Below are 19,692 nucleotides of genomic sequence, written 5' to 3'. Positions count from 1 at the left end.
GTAATGTAGAAAAAGTAGTAATACCAATAAAAGTACAAATTGTGAAATTCTGAGGAACACCTTATCAAAAAGCAACATGACAGAAAAAGGAACCGCAGTAGAAATACTGTGTAAAGTTTCCAGTAAGCCAAAATTAAATCACAGAAATTTCAGAGAAATGGGAAAAGAGAACCAAAAATCCAGTTACAAAATGGCCAAAAAAAAGGAACTTTTGATGCAAGTTTATGTGAGGAGATGAAAGGACTAATTAAAAATTACAAATCAAAGAAAAAAAATTGGAAATGAAACAGGGTCAGAAGCTGATGAGGAGTCGGATGGGGAAGAAAATGAGAAGGGAAAGGAGGGGAGAACAAGACAGTCACAGTATATTCCTTGGGTGACACAGGATCTGAAAGGGCTGAAAAATGCCTTGCCTAGCATACACAAAGGAGCAGGAAAGATTAGAGCCTTTGAGAATGAAACCATAGTACAATTATTAGCTATGGGAGACTTAAAGGCACCAAAGCTTTAAAAGGGGATCCACTGGGAGATACTGAAAACCAGCTGAAAAGTGGAGACTGGAAACAGAGCAAAAGGTGGAAGGTAACCAGTTGATGACCACCATGTTTCGGACTCCTATTGTGGATGCAAGCTCCTCCAGGTTAAGTCCAGACTTGAGGAAGTGGTAGGACTAATGTCAATGTCCCACCAAGAGTTTAGGGACGACATAGTCCATGCAGTCGGAAAATACCGAAAAGACAAACAAAAACTAATTGAACAGCAGGAAGAGGTGCAAAGAAAGTTGACACAAATGCAGCTCGAGTAACCTAAAATGAGAAAAAGGCAAAAAAATGTTGCCAGTAACAACTGATAAAGTGCCATCTTTTGGAGGGGCCTGTTATACTGTCAGATAAGGGCCAGGAAACCCCATGCCAATAATAAATGTCTTTGGGGGAGCATTTCCACAAATGCCACATCAGAACAAAACAAATTTAGACAACAGCCCAGACATGACTGGAGCTCCCAAGGAGGGGAAAAGAGAACCTATAAGCAAAAAAGGCCAGTAAAGAGGCAAGTACAAAGGGAGATAGATTTTGCTGGGGATGTAACCAGCCAGGGTACATTAGAAGATACTTCCTGCACAAACCATAGCCTGCCACATTGCAACAGGAATCAATGGTGTGATTACTGGGGAAAAAAAAGGTGCTGGAAGCATCTTTCAAATTGCAGGGGGATGGGCCCAGTAAAACACCAAACCAGCAATTTAAGGGGGATCCCACCCCCTCAATGGCACATCACACACTTATCAGGCGTACTGCCAGATGTTCAGATGCTGGCTGCCCGGTGACACACATAAGCGATGACGTCTCCGGAATAAGCAGGTTGGCCATTTTTCTGTTCAAGTCACCTGTGGACACAACCTAGGTAAGTTTAAATGGGTTCCATGACTACCTCCGAGGTAGGTCAGAAACCCAGTTGGATTCTAATGGGGTTGACCAGTCAGACCCTTTCTAACTGCAGCATAACTGGGGCAATAATTGCCCGGTTAACCCCATTTACACAGCCGTTTTGAAAGGGCCTAATGACTACATCAAAGTAATGGTAAACATAGACATGGCAGGAATATTAAAGGAGGTCAAAGTAACTCCCCAACGACATGTGCCATTGATAGAAAAAGGCCAGCAGAAGAACAAAAGGTTGGGTGTGCTGCCATCTATTCTATGGTCACAACATGATACAGATGTAGGCAGAGTAAAATCAGCAAGCCCAGTAGAAATAAAACTGAAGCAGGGAGCAATTCCACCGAGAAGACCACAATATCCCCTAAAACCAGAAGCACAAGAGGGCAATAGTACCAACAATACAGAGACTGCTTGAAGAAGGAGTGCTTAAAGACAGATAGCTCTTATAAAACTCTGCTATTACCCATCTTAAAAGCAGGTAAGTCTAAATGGAGACTGATACATGACTTACGAGCAGTGAATGAGGTGGAGAGAGATTGGCCAGCAGTAGTCCCAAACCCACATAGACTGCTAACCAATGTTCCACCAGAAACAACTTGTTTTTCATTGATTGATCGGTGTTCAGCATTTTTTAGTATTCTCTTGACAGATCAGTGTCTTTATTTGTTTGCTTTTACTTACAGTGGTAACCAGTATACCTATACTAGGATTCCGCAGAGATTTAAACATGTTTTCAATCAGGTATTGAAGGCAGACATAGAGGGCATACCGTTGAACACTGATACAATATGTAGATTATTTGTTGGTCTGCTCCAACAGTAAGGACAGTGCGAACAGGATATCATTACATAACCAGGAAATCGGACATCCATCTAGGTATGGAGCATTAGAACACAGTTGCATAGCTGCATTCCTTTGAAGAACACTTATAATCTGAGAAATAAGTATGATGTATTTTTGAAAATTTTTCTTTTTCTTTTGGCTTGGCTTCGCGGACGAAGATTTATGGAGGGGGTAAAAAGTCCACGTCAGCTGCAGGCTCGTTTGTGGCTGACAAGTCCGATGCGGGACAGGCAGACACGATTGCAGCGGTTGCAGGGGAAAATTGGTTGGTTGGGGTTGGGTGTTGGGTTTTTCCTCCTTTGCCTTTTGTCAGTGAGGTGGGCTCTGCGGTCTTCTTCAAAGGAGGTTGCTGCCCGCCAAACTGTGAGGCGCCAAGATGCACGGTTTGAGGCGTTATCAGCCCACTGGCGGTGGTCAATGTGGCAGGCACCAAGAGATTTCTTTAGGCAGTCCTTGTACCTTTTCTTTGGTGCACCTCTGTCACGGTGGCCAGTGGAGAGCTCGCCATATAACACGATCTTGGGAAGGCGATGGTCCTCCATTCTGGAGACGTGACCCATCCAGTGCAGCTGGATCTTCAGCAGCGTGGACTCGATGCTGTCGACCTCTGCCATCTCGAGTACTTCGACGTTAGGGATGTAAGCGCTCCAATGGATGTTGAGGATGGAGCGGAGACAACGCTGGTGGAAGCGTTCTAGGAGCCGTAGGTGGTGCCGGTAGAGGACCCATGATTCGGAGCCGAACAGGAGTGTGGGTATGACAACGGCTCTGTATACGCTTATCTTTGTGAGGTTTTTCAGTTGGTTGAAAGAGGGCAATAGTACCAACAATACAGAGACTGCTTGAAGAAGGAGTGCTTAAAGACAGATAGCTCTTATAAAACTCTGCTATTACCCATCTTAAAAGCAGGTAAGTCTAAATGGCTGGTTACATCCCCAGCAAAATCTATTTCCCTTTGTACATGACTTACGAGCAGTGAATGAGGTGGGGAGAGATTGGCCAGCAGTAGTCCCAAACCCACATAGACTGCTAATCAATGTTCCACCAGAAACAACTTGTTTTTCATTGATTGATCGGTGTTCAGCATTTTTTAGTATTCTCTTGACAGATCAGTGTCTTTATTTGTTTGCTTTTACTTACAGTGGTAACCAGTATACCTATACTAGGATTCCGCAGAGATTTAAACATGTTTTCAATCAGGTATTGAAGGCAGACATAGAGGGCATACCGTTGAACACTGATACAACATGTAGATTATTTGTTGGTCTGCTCCAACAGTAAGGACAGTGCGAACAGGATATCATGACATAACCAGGAAATCGGACATCCATCTAGGTATGGAGCATTAGAACACAGTTGCATAGCTGCATTCCTTTGAAGAACACTTATAATCTGAGAAATAAGTATGATGTATTTTTGAAAATATGGCACCCGTATTAACAAATTGACAGAATTTTCCTTAAGCTCCAAACCTCAGTCATTTATATCTTTTAATACATCCAAGGAGATGAACAACATCGTGTGGTGAGAGGGACCGTCCAGCAACCAGGTTTCTAACTTTACTCTTTTTCTGTCTTTTCTTGCTTTCATTTCATTTCCTTTTCTTGGAGTTTGTCTGTGGGGTGGGGGTTGGGATGATATCATGTAATGGATTTGATATTAATATTTGATTGATACATGTTATATTTGGCTATGATTACATGTATAGAAAACTTTAAATAAAATTTTCCAAAAAATATCCCCACCCAAAAAAAGGGGGCACAAACTTCCTAGTCCTCTTTCACCACCTCTCCCTGCCCCACCTCACTGGTGGTCTGTGGGTGGCCCATGGTAAACATTCAAAACTTGAGGTGCTCTCTGGGTGAAGTTTAAAACAACTGATCTACACCATTAGGCAAGTTTTAAATTTTACTAATTTAGAAAAGGTGCTCAAAATTCTTAGTTTCCTAAAACAAAGGACAACACAATCTTCAAATTATCAAACCCTGAATTTTAACCATCACTTAGTAAAGAAGCACATACTGTTAATTTTGTTTTTAAGGAAATCTGTGACGATCAAAGGAACAAAAACACTTTTGATATCTGCATCCTTACTTCTTCAATATAAAAGAGTAATTAAAAAGAAAATGCTGAAAAAAAACTCAGCAAACCAGACAGCATATGTGGACTGGGAAACAGAGTTAATGTTTCCGGTCAAAGACCCTTCATCAGAACATGCTTAATTAGCAAAATAAAATTTGTATTGATTGAACAATAGATGTAAGATAATAATTGAAAAGAAATTTATATTTTACAAAATATAAAATCTGCATAAAACAGATCACAGGTTGGGCAGTTAACCTTGCCAAATAAACGCAAGAATAACAGTTCACAAAGATTACAATTTTTGGATAGAAACGGTGGCAACAAATAGGATGTGTATTTTGCTGGAATTGTGCACTGTTTAAATAAGTTGCAGGAAAATGCACTGCACTAGGAGATGTCAATCTCAACCAGATTGCAAGTCAATCATTTCACTTGGAAGATTTTTTTTGCCATGTGCTCACTTTCCTGTCAGATTCTTGAAACTTTGAATGTCATAATTTGACATTATGGTATCTGTGACACCTAGACTCAATTTTCTATTATGCCATTCACAGAGTAATACTGCTTTTCTTTCAATTCCTCAGCTACAATTTCACATGCCCCTACTTACAGCAACCAAGCTCTCAAAAGCAGATGGTTTCAATCTTCAATTTGATTTTACAATATCAAGAAAACAATGTAAACCAAGTCAAATCCCTGGTTAATTCTGCAGCAAATTCTAAATACAATGACCGTCCGTCAAGATATTAGAAGATTCTATAAAACCTTCAACCTAACCCTTTCCTTTGAAAAAACAAGCAATCTGTTCTCAAAAGAATACTTACCAACATTATTGAAGAAATGACGAAGGTTACAGGACATCAACCTTTCAAAAGAGTACATTTAATAAATTGGCACAACCAAACTAAAACCTTTAAGCCATATTTGTTTGTAAACATTGACTTACTGTGTCTTCAATTTCACACAATTTCCAAGATTTAGTCTTTTTCCTGATAAATAACAATTATACTTGTAAAAGATTTCACATTTAAATGGACTGGACAATGTACTTCAAATTAAATACTCAATTAAATTAAAATATTTAAATTAACCTTCGATCCATCCAACATTACAGCACAGAAACAGGACCTTCCAGTCTGTGCCATACTATTTTAATGCCTAGTCCCACTGGCCTGTACACAATCCATAGCCCTCCAAACCATTCCTATCCATGTACCTGTCCAAATTCTTCTTAAAAGTTAAAATTGAGCTGGGATTCACCACCTCAACTGGCAGCTCCACACACACATAAGGGTTTCCCCTTATGTTCTCCTAAACATTTTCCTTTAACCCACGTCCTCTGGTTTGTATCTCACCTACCCTCTGTAGAAGGCCTACCCCTCAAAATTTTAAAACCTTTATCTCATCTCCCCTCATTCTTCTATGTTCCAGGAGAAAAAAAGTCTTAACCTGTTCAACCTTTCCCTGAAACTCAGTTCCTGAAGTCCAGGCAACATCCCAGTAAATCATCTCTACTCTCTTTCAATCTTATTGATATCTTTCCTGTAGTTTGGTGACCAGAATTGCACACAATACTCCAAATATGGCCACTCCAAATCTTATAAAATTTTACCATAACATCCCAACTTATAATTCAATACTTTGAATTATGAAGACCAAGATACCAAAAGCTCTCTTTACAACCCTATCTACCTGTGATGCCACTTTCGGAGAATTATGTATCCGTATTTCCAATCCTTCTGTTCTACTGCACTCCTCGTTTTAATTTAATTTGAAGTACATTTGTCCAGTCCATTTAAATGTGAAATCTTTTACAAGTATAATTGTTATTTATCAGGAAAAAGAATAAATCCAGTTACCATGCATGTCCTTTCTTTGTTTGTCTTTTCAAAATGCAACACCTCACACATGTCTGCATTAAATTCCATCCGCCATTTTTCAGCCCATTTTTCTAGCTGGTCCAGGTCCCTGTGCAAGCTTTGAAAAGCTTCTTCATTGTGCACAACACCTCCAATTTTAGCATCATCTGCAAACTGCTAATCCAGTTTACTACTTTATCATCCAGATCATTGATATAGATGACAACAACGGTCCCAGAACCAATTCCTGAGGCACACCACTAGCCACAGGTCTCCACTCTCTGGCTTCTCCCGTCCAGAAATTGTCAAATCCAGTTTACTATTTCACCATGAATACCAAGCATCTGAACCTTCCTCACTAACCTTCCATGTGGAAACTCATCAAAAAGCCTTACTAAACTCCATGTAGACAACATCCACAGGCTTTCCTTCATCAACTTTCCTGATAACTCCCTCAAAAGCAAAAAAACTACAAGATGTGTTAAACAGACCTACCTCACACAAAGCCACATTGATTATCCCTAATCAGCCTTTGGCTGTCCAAATACTTGTACATACAATCTCTTAGAACACCTTCCAATAACTTGCTACTACTGATATCAGGCTCACCAACCTATAATTTCTAGGTTACTTTTGGAGCATTTATTAAACAATGGAACATCATGAGCTACCCTCCAATCCTCTGTCACCACACCCATGGCTAAGGACATTTTAAATATTTCTGCCACAGCCCCTGCAATTTCTACACGAGCCTCCCTCATGGTCATAGGAAATATCTTGTCAGGCCCTTGGGATTTATCCACACTTATTTGCTTTAAGACAAGCACCTCCTCCCTTTAAACTGCATTGGTTCCATGGCCTCATTGCTTGTTTTCCTAACTTCCCTTGACCCTGAGTAAATATTGATGTAAATATTTAAGGGCAAATGGTTAGCACCACACCTTTACTGCACCAGTGATTGAACTGGGGGGGGGGGGGGGTCACATCCCATGCTGTCTGTAAGGAGTTAGTACATTCTTCCCAGTGTCTGCATGGGTTTTCCCTAGGGGCTCCGGTTTCCTCCCACTATTTGAAACATAATGGGGGTGCAGGTTAATTCGGTGTAAATTGGGTAGCACAAACTTGTGGGCTGAAATGGCCTGTTATTGTGTTGTATGTTTAAATTGAAAAAAAAAACATTTACAATATCTTCCATCTCTTTTGGTTCCATACATAGCTGGCCACTCTGATCAAGGGGACTAATTTTGTACCTTACTATCTGTGAAGATTAAAACCTTGTATTTTTGATTTGTAGCTAATTTTGTATCTATCCCTTTAAGAAAAATTATTGTTTCTAGTGTTACCATAGTGACTGACATCATATGTCATAATATCCGAGCAGACCAAGAGCTGAGATCTCATTCTTCAAGGAATTATGAAGGCGATGCAAGCACGAGATACTTTTCGAATTTATCTTAATTCATCTTAATTAGTCCTATATCGTCTATTTCTTCTGATATCTGTTTAAAGTTGAATATCATATTATACAGTATGCGTTGTTTATTCATCATTATGAAAATCTGAATGTGAAGTTGTGCAAAATGTTTATCAGTTTTATCAACAAATCAAATCTGCAACTACAAAGTTTAGTTTATTGGATTAATAAGACACTAATTTGGAATATCATTGCTTACATTTCCTTGAAAAATGACACATTTTGAAATTGGGAAATACTAAAACATGGAAAGTGTCGTCTATACTTAGATTCAAAGAAAAGTTATAATTATCAACTTTTGAAGAAAGGTTTGTAAAATTTGTCTGAAAGAACTCAACTTGTTAAAAGCATTTAAGCTTTAACAAGAAGTGCAGTTTTCTGTGAGAATATGTCTATGTTGTCTGTAATTGCAGAGTTTTAAATTGAGCCAGACACCTGTGACCTTTAAAAAGATAAGCCACGGCTAGCAGCTAGAATTTGGCAGGAAGTCCAGAAGAATGTTTTGAAAAGTTACAAAAACTCCTGATAAAGAAAGATTGTGTGCATAACACAGACAATTCTGCCAGAGAAACCCTCAAAGGGACCATGCAAGATACAAATTTTACATGAACCAGGATAAGCCAGAAGACAGGTTGCAGTGTGAAGAACCCAAGATGGATAAGAAGTCTCAGCGAGCTAAAAACCTCAAGCAAACAGCTCCTCTCAAAGAGCTGCTTGGTCGTGAGTTGAGCCAGCAAGGCAAACCAACAATGCTTGGCAGGAGATTGGAGCCAGCCACCACTGAAGAAGCAGCTTCAACTACCAGGAAGACGACTCCAATAAGGCACTGCAGGCCTTAATAGCTGACTTAAAGGATAGTGGAACTGAAACAGATGAATGTATATTGCAAAGCCCCACTGGTGCTGTACCAAGTGAAATGCTCTTAAAATACCTGTAAAAACCCTTAGGATTTTCATTCACATTATCTGACAAAGTAACCTTGTCTTCTTTTAGCTTTCCTCATTTCTTTCTTGCATTTTTATACTCTTTAATTACCTTATATGCTTCGTGTTACTGATACCTATTATACACATTCCAAACTAGATCCCCACTACCCTCGAAAATCAAGGTTACCTATGCCTGTTAACTTTAATCCTGACAGGAACATACAACACTGTACTCTAAGAATCAGAATTTATTGTTATGAACAAGTCACGAAATTCGGTGTGTGACGACAGCATGATGGTGCAAACATATTATGAACCATCTTATGATAACAAAAAATAAAAATAATAATCCACAAAAAGTAAGGCAATGTCTTTGGTTCATTGATTATTCAGGAATCTGATGGCAGTGGGGAAGAAACTGCCCTTGTGCCACTGAGTGCTCATCTTTAGGCTCCTGTGCCTTTTTCCTAATGGTAGCAGAGTGAAGAGGGCACAGTTGTGGGTGGTTTTTAGGATAGAGGCTGCTTTTTTAAGACACCGCCTCATGTAGATGTCCTCGATGAAGTGAAATCTGTTGCCTGCAATGTCGCAAGCTGAGTTAACAACCATCTGGAGTTTATTCTTGTCCTGTGAGTTGGTACCTCCATACCAGGCAGTGATGCAACCAGCCAGAATGCTCTCCTCGATACACCTGTAGAAGTTTTCAAGAGCCTTCGATGACATACTGAATCTCCTCAAACACCTCACAAACATGAATGGCTAGTGAGCCTTCTTTGCGACTGCATCAACATAGAGGATCCAGAACAGATCCTCAGAAATATTGACACCCAGGAATTTGAAGTTCTTGGCCCCCTCCACTATTGAGCCCTCGATGAGGACTGGGTCATGTTTCTCTGACTTCCTCCTGAAGTCCACAGTCACGTCCTTGATTTTGCTCAAATTGAATGCAAGGTTGTTGATCTGACACTTCTCAAAGAGCTGAGTTATTTCCCTCTTGTATGCTTCCTCATTGGTGTCTGTGATTCTGCCGTCAACTGTGGTGTCATCAGCAAACTTGTAAATAGCATTAAATTGTGCCTGGCCACACAGTCATGGGTATATAATGAGTAGAGCAGTGGGCTACACACACATCCTTGGAATGTGTATGTGTTGATAATCAGTGAGAAGGAGATATTGTTTCCAATTCATACTGACTGTGGTCTTCCAATGAGAAAGTCAATGATCCTGTTGCAGAGGCCCAGAGTTTGTAACTTCTTGACCAGCACTGAGGGAATAATGGTGTTGAAGGCTGAGTTGTCATCGATGTTTCATCTTTGAAGGTCTTCCACTTACCTCACACATCTTTGCCAGAAAACATCCCAATCCATGCATTTCCTCAAAATTGGTCTTTCTCCAATTGAGAATCGCAAACTGAGCGTAGGCCTATCATTCTCCATAATTATCTTGAAACTAATGGCATTATGATCATTGGACCCAAAATGTTCCCCCTGTACATCCATGTCCCTTGTCCTGCCTCATTTCCCAAGAGGAGATCCATTATTACATACCCTCTGGTTGGTACCACTAGATAGTGATTCAGAAAATGTTCTTGAACGCATTTGACAAACTTCAAGCCATACAGCCCTTTTACAATATGGGAGTCCCAGTTAATATGCGGAAAGTTAAAATCTCCTACTAAAACAACCTAATGTTTCCTACAGCTGTCTGTTATCTCCCTAGAGATTTGTTCCTCCAATTCTCGTTGACTACTGTGGTCATATCTTTTCCATTCCTCAGCTCCACCCACTTAGCCTCAAATACAAGCCCTCTGGTCTGTCATAGCTGTGAAATTTTCCTTGATGAGCAATGCCACTCCTCCTCCCTTCTATCACATCCAAAATAACAGAAGCCTGGAACATTGAGGTGGCAGTCCTGCCCCTCCTGCAACCAAGTTTCACTGATGGCCACAATATCATAATTCCACATGCCAATCCACGCTCAAGCTCATCTGCCTTTCCTACAATACTTCTTGCATTCCACCATGTGTACCCCTTTGACTTCTAACGTTACATGCAATTTTCACGTCATCTTTTTCCTACTCCACTCTCCTTCCTACTGTGGTTCCTATCCCCCTGCAAACCTAGTTTAAACCCTCCCCAGAGCAGCACTAGCAAACCTTCCTGCAAGGATATTAGACCTCCTCCAGTTCAAATTCAAACAGTCCTGTCAGAACTGGTCTCACCTTCTCTGGAAGGGAGCCCAATGATCCAAAAATCTGAAGCCCTCCCTCCTGCACCATGTCTTTAGCCACGTTTTAAGCTGCATTATCCACTTATTTCTAACCTCACTAGTATGTGGCTGTAATGGAGGATTTAGACCAGCTTATGCAAGAAGGGATGCAGTTGCATCAGAAGACATTATCTAATTTACACTATGGGGCCCAGGGATGCATATGAATCAGCAGACATTATCCAACTTCCAATGTTTTCAATAAGGGTAACTATGTCCGGAACTGCCAAAGCAAGTGGTGGGGCATGTTTGTTCAAAAAAATGATAGTCAACTGTCATTCTCCAGGAGCCATCCGGCTTCTGGACTGGCCAAATAGGGCTATTAAAGGGCGACGTTGCGGGCCTCACTACCCCTTCTTCTTGCAAAGCATCGATGGTGGCAGTAATCTCTTCCTGCCCTCCAGGGAAGCAATATTGTGGAATGCATACTGGTTTCAGGGGGAGGAGGCACCATCACAGGATCCCACTTAGCCCGACCCACCACTAGTCTTTTTGTAATAGTCCAAATTCCAAATGCAAATCCCCCTTGGCTAGTATTAAAGGCCGTACCGGCCAACATATGATACACTCGTCAGTGGCAGCCACCAGGGCATGTAACCATATAGGGGAAGGGCCATCACCCACCGTGGCATGGAATTTTATTTCCTTCGCCAGGGTGATTGCTCCTCCCATCCCCTCTATTCGAAATGTCAGTCCAGTCCAGGGTTACCTGGAATCACCGATTGCTCCGCACCAGTATCGACTAAGGCCAAATATTGGCAGTCATTACACCCACCCCAATGGATTGTTAACGGTATGTAGGGCCGCAGGTCCCCGTATATCCGCCGTGTCTCAATAGAGTAGACACGGGGGCCCTGCCCACACCCTTATGCTTTAGTAGGGTTCGGGGGCTTCCAGGCCCACATGCCCCTATTATCCATAAGAGCCTTTTTAAACCATTTGTTGTATCTCATAGATAACTGGACCAAGAGAAGCTGGCTCAATAGGAGCAGCAGTGGGAGCAGAAGGCACAGCTGGGCCAGGAGGACTCAACAGCTGGGGATGATGTTCCCCTGCCTTCCTCTTATAAAGGGCATAAAGGACCGCAGTAGGTTTCCCATCAATATCACTTTTAGATACGCCTAACGTTAACAAGGTTAGAAAAAGGTCCCTTCTTGTCGGTCCGTTATTAGCAGCAGCCCCTCCCCTTTCATCCTGCTTGTCTGATTTAACCTGGGTTGTACGTGAGTGGATTTTACCTCCCAACTCTAATTCTCTAAGCCCAGATAAGGTGTGCACCGCCTCAGACACAGGGTGCCCAATTAGCGGACTAGTTACAGACAGAACCAGTCCCCATACAGTGAGTTGGGTGGAACGAACCAATCGGGTATGCATTCCGGCCATGAATATCTCTTCATCAGGGCTCCCCCGATGTACCCACAGCCACTGCATAGAAGGCAGAGGCCAGGGCCTGTTGACGAATTACTGCTATACCCTCCTCTGGAGTGCTCCAATTGTTCTGTAAATGTAAATCCCAATCTATTGGTGATAGGTATACTCACAGCAGTGGCAAATAAGTAATCCACCTCTCTTCCTCTACCCCGCAGCTCAGCAGTGACCCGGATATCAGTAGTCAATGTTCCTAATCCCAACAATTCCTCAGGAGTTAAATATACATTACCCCCTCCTTGCTCCCAAACACACAGGAGCCAGGCCGCCAGAGTTTCTCCCGCCTTTTGCCTATATCGATCTCCAATGACAGCCAGCTCTTTTATAGAGAAGTCACGGATCATTGACTGCTCTTGACCTCTGCTCCCACTTTGGCCCACAGGGTCCTTTGCCCAGTGGACGGGATGAGGCCTAGGCCATCCCGTAGAGGGGGTAGGCCATAGAGCATAAGCAGGGTTCGGGTATTTTCCCCTGGGTCCGCTTGGGAGATCAGGCTATCTATCCCTTCAATCTCTACCTTTGCATCATCCCCCCTTCTGTCTGTTTGGAAAATCTGCTGCCTTATGGGGTGGGCGTGAACAGCAGGTGGAGAGGGCAGTATGTTAGACACATGCTGAGGAGTATCTGCATTATTACCATGGACATCATTCCAGATATTCCCGTCCCATTCATCAATTACATCAGGATCGTCGCCATTCTTTATCATGGCACGAATACGATATGGATCGGGTTCTACTCCATGCCTTTCTTTATCTGCACAGAGCTGCTTCCAGAGTTTAATATTACAGCAGATCGTTTGGATATGCTTATCCTCCCATTCTTTGGCTCAGTCCTGACTGGTGCAAACAATCTCGCTCATCATGGAACAGCGTTGTCGCAGGGCTTCTAGCTCCTCCTCTAGTTGCTCTCTCTTGTGCTAAGATTCTACTTCTCTTTGAACTGATTCTGCTTCACACTGAACAGAGTGGCGTAAAGCTGTGGCCAGCAGCCAAAAACCGTCCGACAGTGTCCCCTTTTTACCAGGAAATTTACTTTCTCGAAGGAGAGTGGCAACCCGCTCTCCCAGAGGTGCACTTGATGGGTCTAACTTCTCATCCCAACTAGTGGGTGGTCCCAACAAAGACAGGGTATTGGACAACGTGCCAAACCCATTGTCTTTGAAGTCCATCCCGGAATCAAGAACTGCTCAGGGCTCACCTCTTTCTTTCGGCGAAACATCTTGAGACCAACCCTGCTCGCAGCGCCAATTGTCTTGGGTAAACTTATACTTCTCATTTTGTTCGTTTTAGATTGGTCACAGTGTTTGAGCTACCGAAAGAAAATAGACACACACACCGAGAGCAATTCAGTTTATACAAGGCTTTATTACTAAATCTAAAGCTGAATTCACACTACAATATGCAAGCCCTTCCCAATTATACTTATCAATGCCTGGACTTGTCCCAACTGCCAAAGCGAGGCAACGACTGCACACTTGTAGTAGGTTGTCGGGGCGCTGGTAGCAGCTTCTCTACCTCCCTCGAACAGGACCTTAGCTGGACTCGAAGTTCTTCTTCTTGCTGAGAGATGTTTCCACCTCTTGGAGAGTCTCAAACTTCAGCAGTGGGACCACGTTATTACCCAAAAGTTGTTTACTTCAGATCTTATCTCTTTGAACAAATGATTTAATTATCTTCAAGGTCTCCTGGCAGTCTGCGACCAACAAAAGAAAACTGCATCTCTGGGCCTAATGGTGGAAGTTGGATAATGTCTACTGATTCATATGCATCCCTGGGCCCCATAGTGTAAATTAGATAATATCTTCTGATGCAACTCCATCCCTTCTTGCATAAGCTGGTCTAAATCCTCCATTACAGTGGCATGGGTAGTAATCTTGAGATCACAATGCTGGAGGCCCTGACGTTCAACTTTGTACCCAACTTCCTGACTCTCTTTGCAAGATCTCCACACCCTTCATACTCATGGTCATTGGTTCCATATTGGGAACATCTTGCTGCACCCTCCCTCCTGAGAATGCAGAAAACTCAATCTGAGATATCTCAACCCTGGCACCAGGGAGACAACATAGCATCCAAGATTCTTGAACTCTTTCAGAAAACCTCATATCTGTTCCCCTAACTATGGAATCCCTTATCACTACAGCTCACCTCTTCTCCTCCCTTCCTTCCTTCTTTTCTTAGCCACAAGACTAGGCTCCACGTCAGAGGCTGTGCTTGTCCCCCCCAACAATATCCAAAATAATATAATTGTTATTGAGGCAAACACCCACATGGGTACCCGGCACTGCCTGTTCCCTTTCTCTCTCCTATCTGAATAAAAAAATAAACCTGCAAACTCCTTAACCTACAAAGTTAAACACATGCCATGTGCATATCATGGCTGGATCATTCTGATTAATATCAAAAGTCCTGTTTGGAACTGTAAATTAACTGACTAGATGCCTGGGATTTCTTCACATGCAATGTCAAATGCTGATGCCCAGAACTTCTTGGCAGATTCAAGTGATTGCTCTGCCTTTGGTCTTCATATAATGAACACCATTTTTGTTGATAACACCCTAAAACCTAAACGAAAGGAAAAAAGCTGCTTCATGAATACCAGGCTGTGTTGATATTACACAGGATCCAAGACTACAGGTTTCAGTGAAGCAAAGGGAAATTAGCAATTTGCTTTTGTCCTTTGCATTGTTCATGGTTTTAATACATTAATTTTTGATCTTTTAATAACTATTTTCTACATTTCTTTTAGTCCTTCAATTTCAGTGGCTTTAACATTTCCTAATGTCAGAAAGTACCATCAAAAATCACATTGCAATAAACAAAGGTGCTGGAGAAACTCAGCATTCCACCTCATCATCTGCATGAATTAGCAACGATCAAGGCAATTGGAGCTCTGACATAAGGATTTCAGTGACAGGGACTATACCCAGATCGTCTCCCAAACAGATCCAGTTCCACCCACACAAAATTGAGGGAGCATGGAGACCCAAAACATCCCACCCCACTGTCCCAGCACTGACACCCTGAAGTTCATCCTCTCCACACACCCGCCACCCCATGACTCACCCTCTCCCCTCTCCCCACCCCATGGCTCACCCTCTCCCCTCACCCCACCCCATGGCTCACCCTCTCCCCACCCCATGGCTCACCCTCTCCCCTCTCCCCACCCCATGGCTCACCCTCTCCCCACCCCATGGCTCACCCTCTCCCCTCTCCCCACCCCATGGCTCACCCTCTCCCCTCTCCCCACCCCATGGCTCACCCTCTCCCCTCTCCCCACGGCTCACCCTCTCCCCTCTCCCCACCCCATGGCTCACCCTCTCCCCTCTCCCCACCCCATGGCTCACCCTCTCCCCACCCCATGGCTCACCCTCTCCCCACCCCAGGCATCACCCTCTCCCCACCCCACCCCACCCTTCAGGGAGGTGCTGCCCGCTCCAAATCCCACACACCCCCCTCCCGGGGGGCTTCCCACCCTCTCCAATTCCGCCCCCCTCCCGGGGGGCTTCCCACCCTCTCCAATTCCGCCCCCCTCCCGGGGGGCTTCCCACCCTCTCCAATTCCGCCCCCCTCCCGGGGGGCTTCCCACCCTCTCCAATTCCGCCCCCCTCCCGGGGGGCTTCCCACCCTCTCCAATTCCGCCCCCTCTCCCGGGGGGCTTTCTCCCCCCCCCCCCTCTCCCGGGGGGCTTTCTCCCCCCCCCCCTCTCCCGGGGGGCTTTCTCCCCCCCCCCCTCTCCCGGGGGGCTTTCTCCCCCCCCCCCTCTCCCGGGGGGCTTTCTCCCCCCCCCCCTCTCCCGGGGGGCTTTCTCCCCCCCCCCTCTCCCGGGGGGCTTTCTCCCCCCCCCCTCTCCCGGGGGGCTTTCTCCCCCCCCCCTCTCCCGGGGGGCTTTCTCCCCCCCCCTCTCCCGGGGGGCTTTCTCCCCCCCCCCTCTCCCGGGGGGCTTTCTCCCCCCCCCTCTCCCGGGGGGCTTTCTCCCCCCCCCTCTCCCGGGGGGCTTTCTCCCCCCCCCTCTCCCGGGGGGCTTTCTCCCCCCCCCCTCTCCCGGGGGGCTTTCTCCCCCCCCCTCTCCCGGGGGGCTTTCTCCCCCCCCCTCTCCCGGGGGGCTTTCTCCCCCCCCCCTCTCCCGGGGGGCTTTCTCCCCCCCCCTCTCCCGGGGGGCTTTCTCCCCCCCCTCTCCCGGGGGGCTTTCTCCCCCCCCTCTCCCGGGGGGCTTTCTCCCCCCCCTCTCCCGGGGGGCTTTCTCCCCCCCCCTCTCCCGGGGGGCTTTCTCCCCCCCCCCCTCTCCCGGGGGGCTTTCTCCCCCCCCCCCTCTCCCGGGGGGCTTTCTCCCCCCCCCCCTCCCAGGGGTCTTTTCCTCCCCCTACACACCTCCCTCCACACTCCCCCCTTTCAGGGGGCTTTCCCCCTCTCCACCCCCATTTTCAGGGGGCATCCCCCCCCACCCCTCTGCGCACCCCACACCCCACACTCCCGGGGAGCTTCCCATCTCCACACCCCCCCTCCACTCCCCACCATCCCCCCCCCTCCACTCCCCACCATCCCCCCCCTCCACTCCCCACCATCCCCCCCCTCCACTCCCCACCATCCCCCCCCCCTTCGGCAGGCTTCCCCTCTCTACACCCCACCCCCCCCCCCTTCGGGGTCATCCTCTCCTCCTGCCCGGGGGTGTACCCCAACCCACGCCCCATAACTCCCAACCTGTACAGTTGTTCTGGGCGCCTCAGACTCTCCTGTCCCAATCCTTCCTCGGTCCAGTGACCGCTACAGAGCCGCGGGCGCACTCAGACGCCAGGTCGTCACTTTCGACGAGGAATACGGGCTCCAAACGGGCCTACACTCCGGCACCGTTTGCTCTCCGGCACCAGTTGTTGTTTAGACTGGGTTTGGCGCAGGCGCACTGCCGGTTAGCGCCGACAGCGCTCCTGGAGGCAGCACTTTGACGCAACACACAGCAGAGTAAATAGAGGCCACTCCACAGCGCCGCTCACAGGAGCCACATGGCAAAGCAACCAAAGGCAAATACACGTCGCTGGCAGACGACTACAGTGATCAAATCCTCATAAACCTCCCTGCCAAAAAGTACTCGATCGCGCCTTGAAGTTACCAAACTTGACAAGATCCTTCACTCCTCCTTAATAGGAAGACGGGATATCCCAAATTGGCAGCTGGTGATTGATGCTCTAGGCCTCTACCCCACCCCAACCCCTTTGATGAAGGGTATTTACCAGAAACATTGTCTGGTCATTCCTCCCCCATGGATGCTGCCTGGCCTGCTGAGTTCCTTCTTAACCCGCAGCAAAGTTCGATTTGTCGTCTTTTTAAAGTTTTTTTAATTTTTTAAGTTTTACAGTTTGTTTCAGTTTACCTCGTTTAAAGTTGTGTTTTAATTGTTGGCACATTTAAATCTGAATTCTTCTTTGGCTTGGCTTCGCGGACGAAGATTTATGGAGGGGGTAAAAAGTCCACGTCAGCTGCAGGCTCGTTTGTGGCTGACAAGTCCGATGCGGGACAGGCAGACACGATTGCAGCGGTTGCAAGGGAAAATTGGTTGGTTGGGGTTGGGTGTTGGGTTTTTCCTCCTTTGCCTTTTGTCAGTGAGGTGGGCTCTGCGGTCTTCTTCAAAGGAGGTTGCTGCCCGCCAAACTGTGAGGCGCCAAGATGCACGGTTTGAGGCGTTATCAGCCCACTGGCGGTGGTCAATGTGGCAGGCACCAAGAGATTTCTTTAGGCAGTCCTTGTACCTTTTCTTTGGTGCACCTCTGTCACGGTGGCCAGTGGAGAGCTCGCCATATAATACGATCTTGGGAAGGCGATGGTCCTCCATTCTGGAGACGTGACCCATCCAGGGCAGGAGCAAGGGGGAGACGGCGGCCCCGGCCTCGGTCGAGTGAGGCAGGCGGAGGCCCCGGTCCGGGCAGGGAGTGGGAGGCGGCGGCCCCAGTCCAGGCACAGGGAGAGCAGCAGCGGCCCCGGCCCCGGTCCGGGCGAAGGGTAGACGGCGGCGGCCCCGATACGGGCAGGAGCAAGGGGGAGACGGCGGCCCCGGCCTCGGTCGAGTGAGGCAGGCGGAGGCCCCGGTCCGGGCAGGGAGTGGGAGGCGGCGGCCCCAGTCCAGGCACAGGGAGAGCAGCAGCGGCCCCGGCCCCGGTCCGGGCGAAGGGTAGACGGCGGCGGCCCCGATACGGGCAGGAGCAAGGGGGAGACGGCGGCCCCGGCCTCGGTCGAGTGAGGCAGGCGGAGGCCCCGGTCCGGGCAGGGAGTGGGAGGCGGCGGCCCCAGTCCAGGCACAGGGAGAGCAGCAGCGGCCCCGGCCCCGGTCCGGGCGAAGGGTAGACGGCGGCGGCCCCGATACGGGCAGGAGCAAGGGGGAGACGGCGGCCCCGGCCTCGGTCGAGTGGGGCAAGCGAAGGCCCCGATCCGGGCAGAGAGTGGGAGGCGGCGGCCCCAATCCAGGCACAGGGTGAACTGCGGCGGCCTCGGCCCCGGTCCGGGCAGTATGGACCGACCTAGGAGGGGAGGCAGGCCCCTCCAGCCCGGGTAAGAAACCTGCATAGGAGAAGGCCACTCCGATATAAAACCTACGACCCAAGGAAATCTGAATTAATATTATAAGAAACATAGGCCTGAGTTCTTCGGTATCAATTTGCAAACCAGTTGTGAGTTATGTGACAATCTTTAATTCTGGACATTAAAAGTGAGTTCAGAACTGTCTTGAACAATGGGAGGTGTATCAATTTTTTTCCTAAATGGGGCATTTATTTATTTGCTAATTTGTTAATCCTCGTGATTTTTGTCATTTTAAATAAGTTTCTGCTAAAGTGTAACATTTATGTGAAGTTTCAAAAAGTTAACTATAAAGTTAATTGGGAGGGAAGAAAGATTAATGGATTAATATTGTAGCATTGTAATGATACAGACAATAACTTGTGTAAGCAATGATTCAGAAGGTGTATTTTATTTAAAATTAAAAATGCCGGTATATTCTATTTAATTGAATGACCAAATAAGAATTAAGAGAGGCACAGTTGACATAGTGGTTAGCACAATGCTGTAACAGCAGCAACGATCAGGGCCAAGGTTCAAATCCTGCGCTATCTGTACGTTGTTATGGGCCCAGAGGACCCCAAAACCCAGCAGCAATAAAAATTCACCAAGACAAATGGTTACTTAAACAAAAGTTGCTTTTAATTATCTTTAAACATGAAAACAGGATCAAACTTTAACTTATTACTATTAACTTAACCTAACTTAACCCCCTTCTAATTCTAAGCGCACGTCTATGTAATGTGTGTATAAATTTAGAAAAGTTCTTTGAATCACAGTCTAATCTCATTTCTCATTCCTCCAAGTTCACTGGTTGCAGGC

At 46.2% G+C, this 19,692-nt stretch overlaps 1 protein-coding gene across 13 annotated transcripts in view; it reads right to left on the bottom strand.

Annotated features, from left to right (window-relative positions):
* LOC138755231 (lysine-specific demethylase 4C-like) overlaps positions 1-17,240 on the bottom strand; it is a 417,729-nt gene extending 400,489 nt beyond the window's left edge. For 12 of the 13 annotated variants that reach the window (XR_011352148.1, XM_069920842.1, XM_069920853.1 and 9 more), the window contains exon 1: positions 17,026-17,240. The gene's annotated coding sequence lies outside the window, so the exon portion shown is untranslated. Of the gene's footprint in view, positions 1-13,522; positions 13,634-17,025 lie in introns of all 13 variants that reach the window. The other variant, XM_069920849.1, reaches the window with a different exon arrangement.
* Positions 17,241-19,692: the final 2,452 nt, after the last annotated feature.

This window comes from Narcine bancroftii, chromosome 1 (assembly GCF_036971445.1).
Source record: "Narcine bancroftii isolate sNarBan1 chromosome 1, sNarBan1.hap1, whole genome shotgun sequence".
Taxonomy (NCBI): Eukaryota; Metazoa; Chordata; class Chondrichthyes; order Torpediniformes; family Narcinidae; genus Narcine; species Narcine bancroftii.
This window is presented reverse-complemented; position numbering and strand designations above follow the sequence as displayed.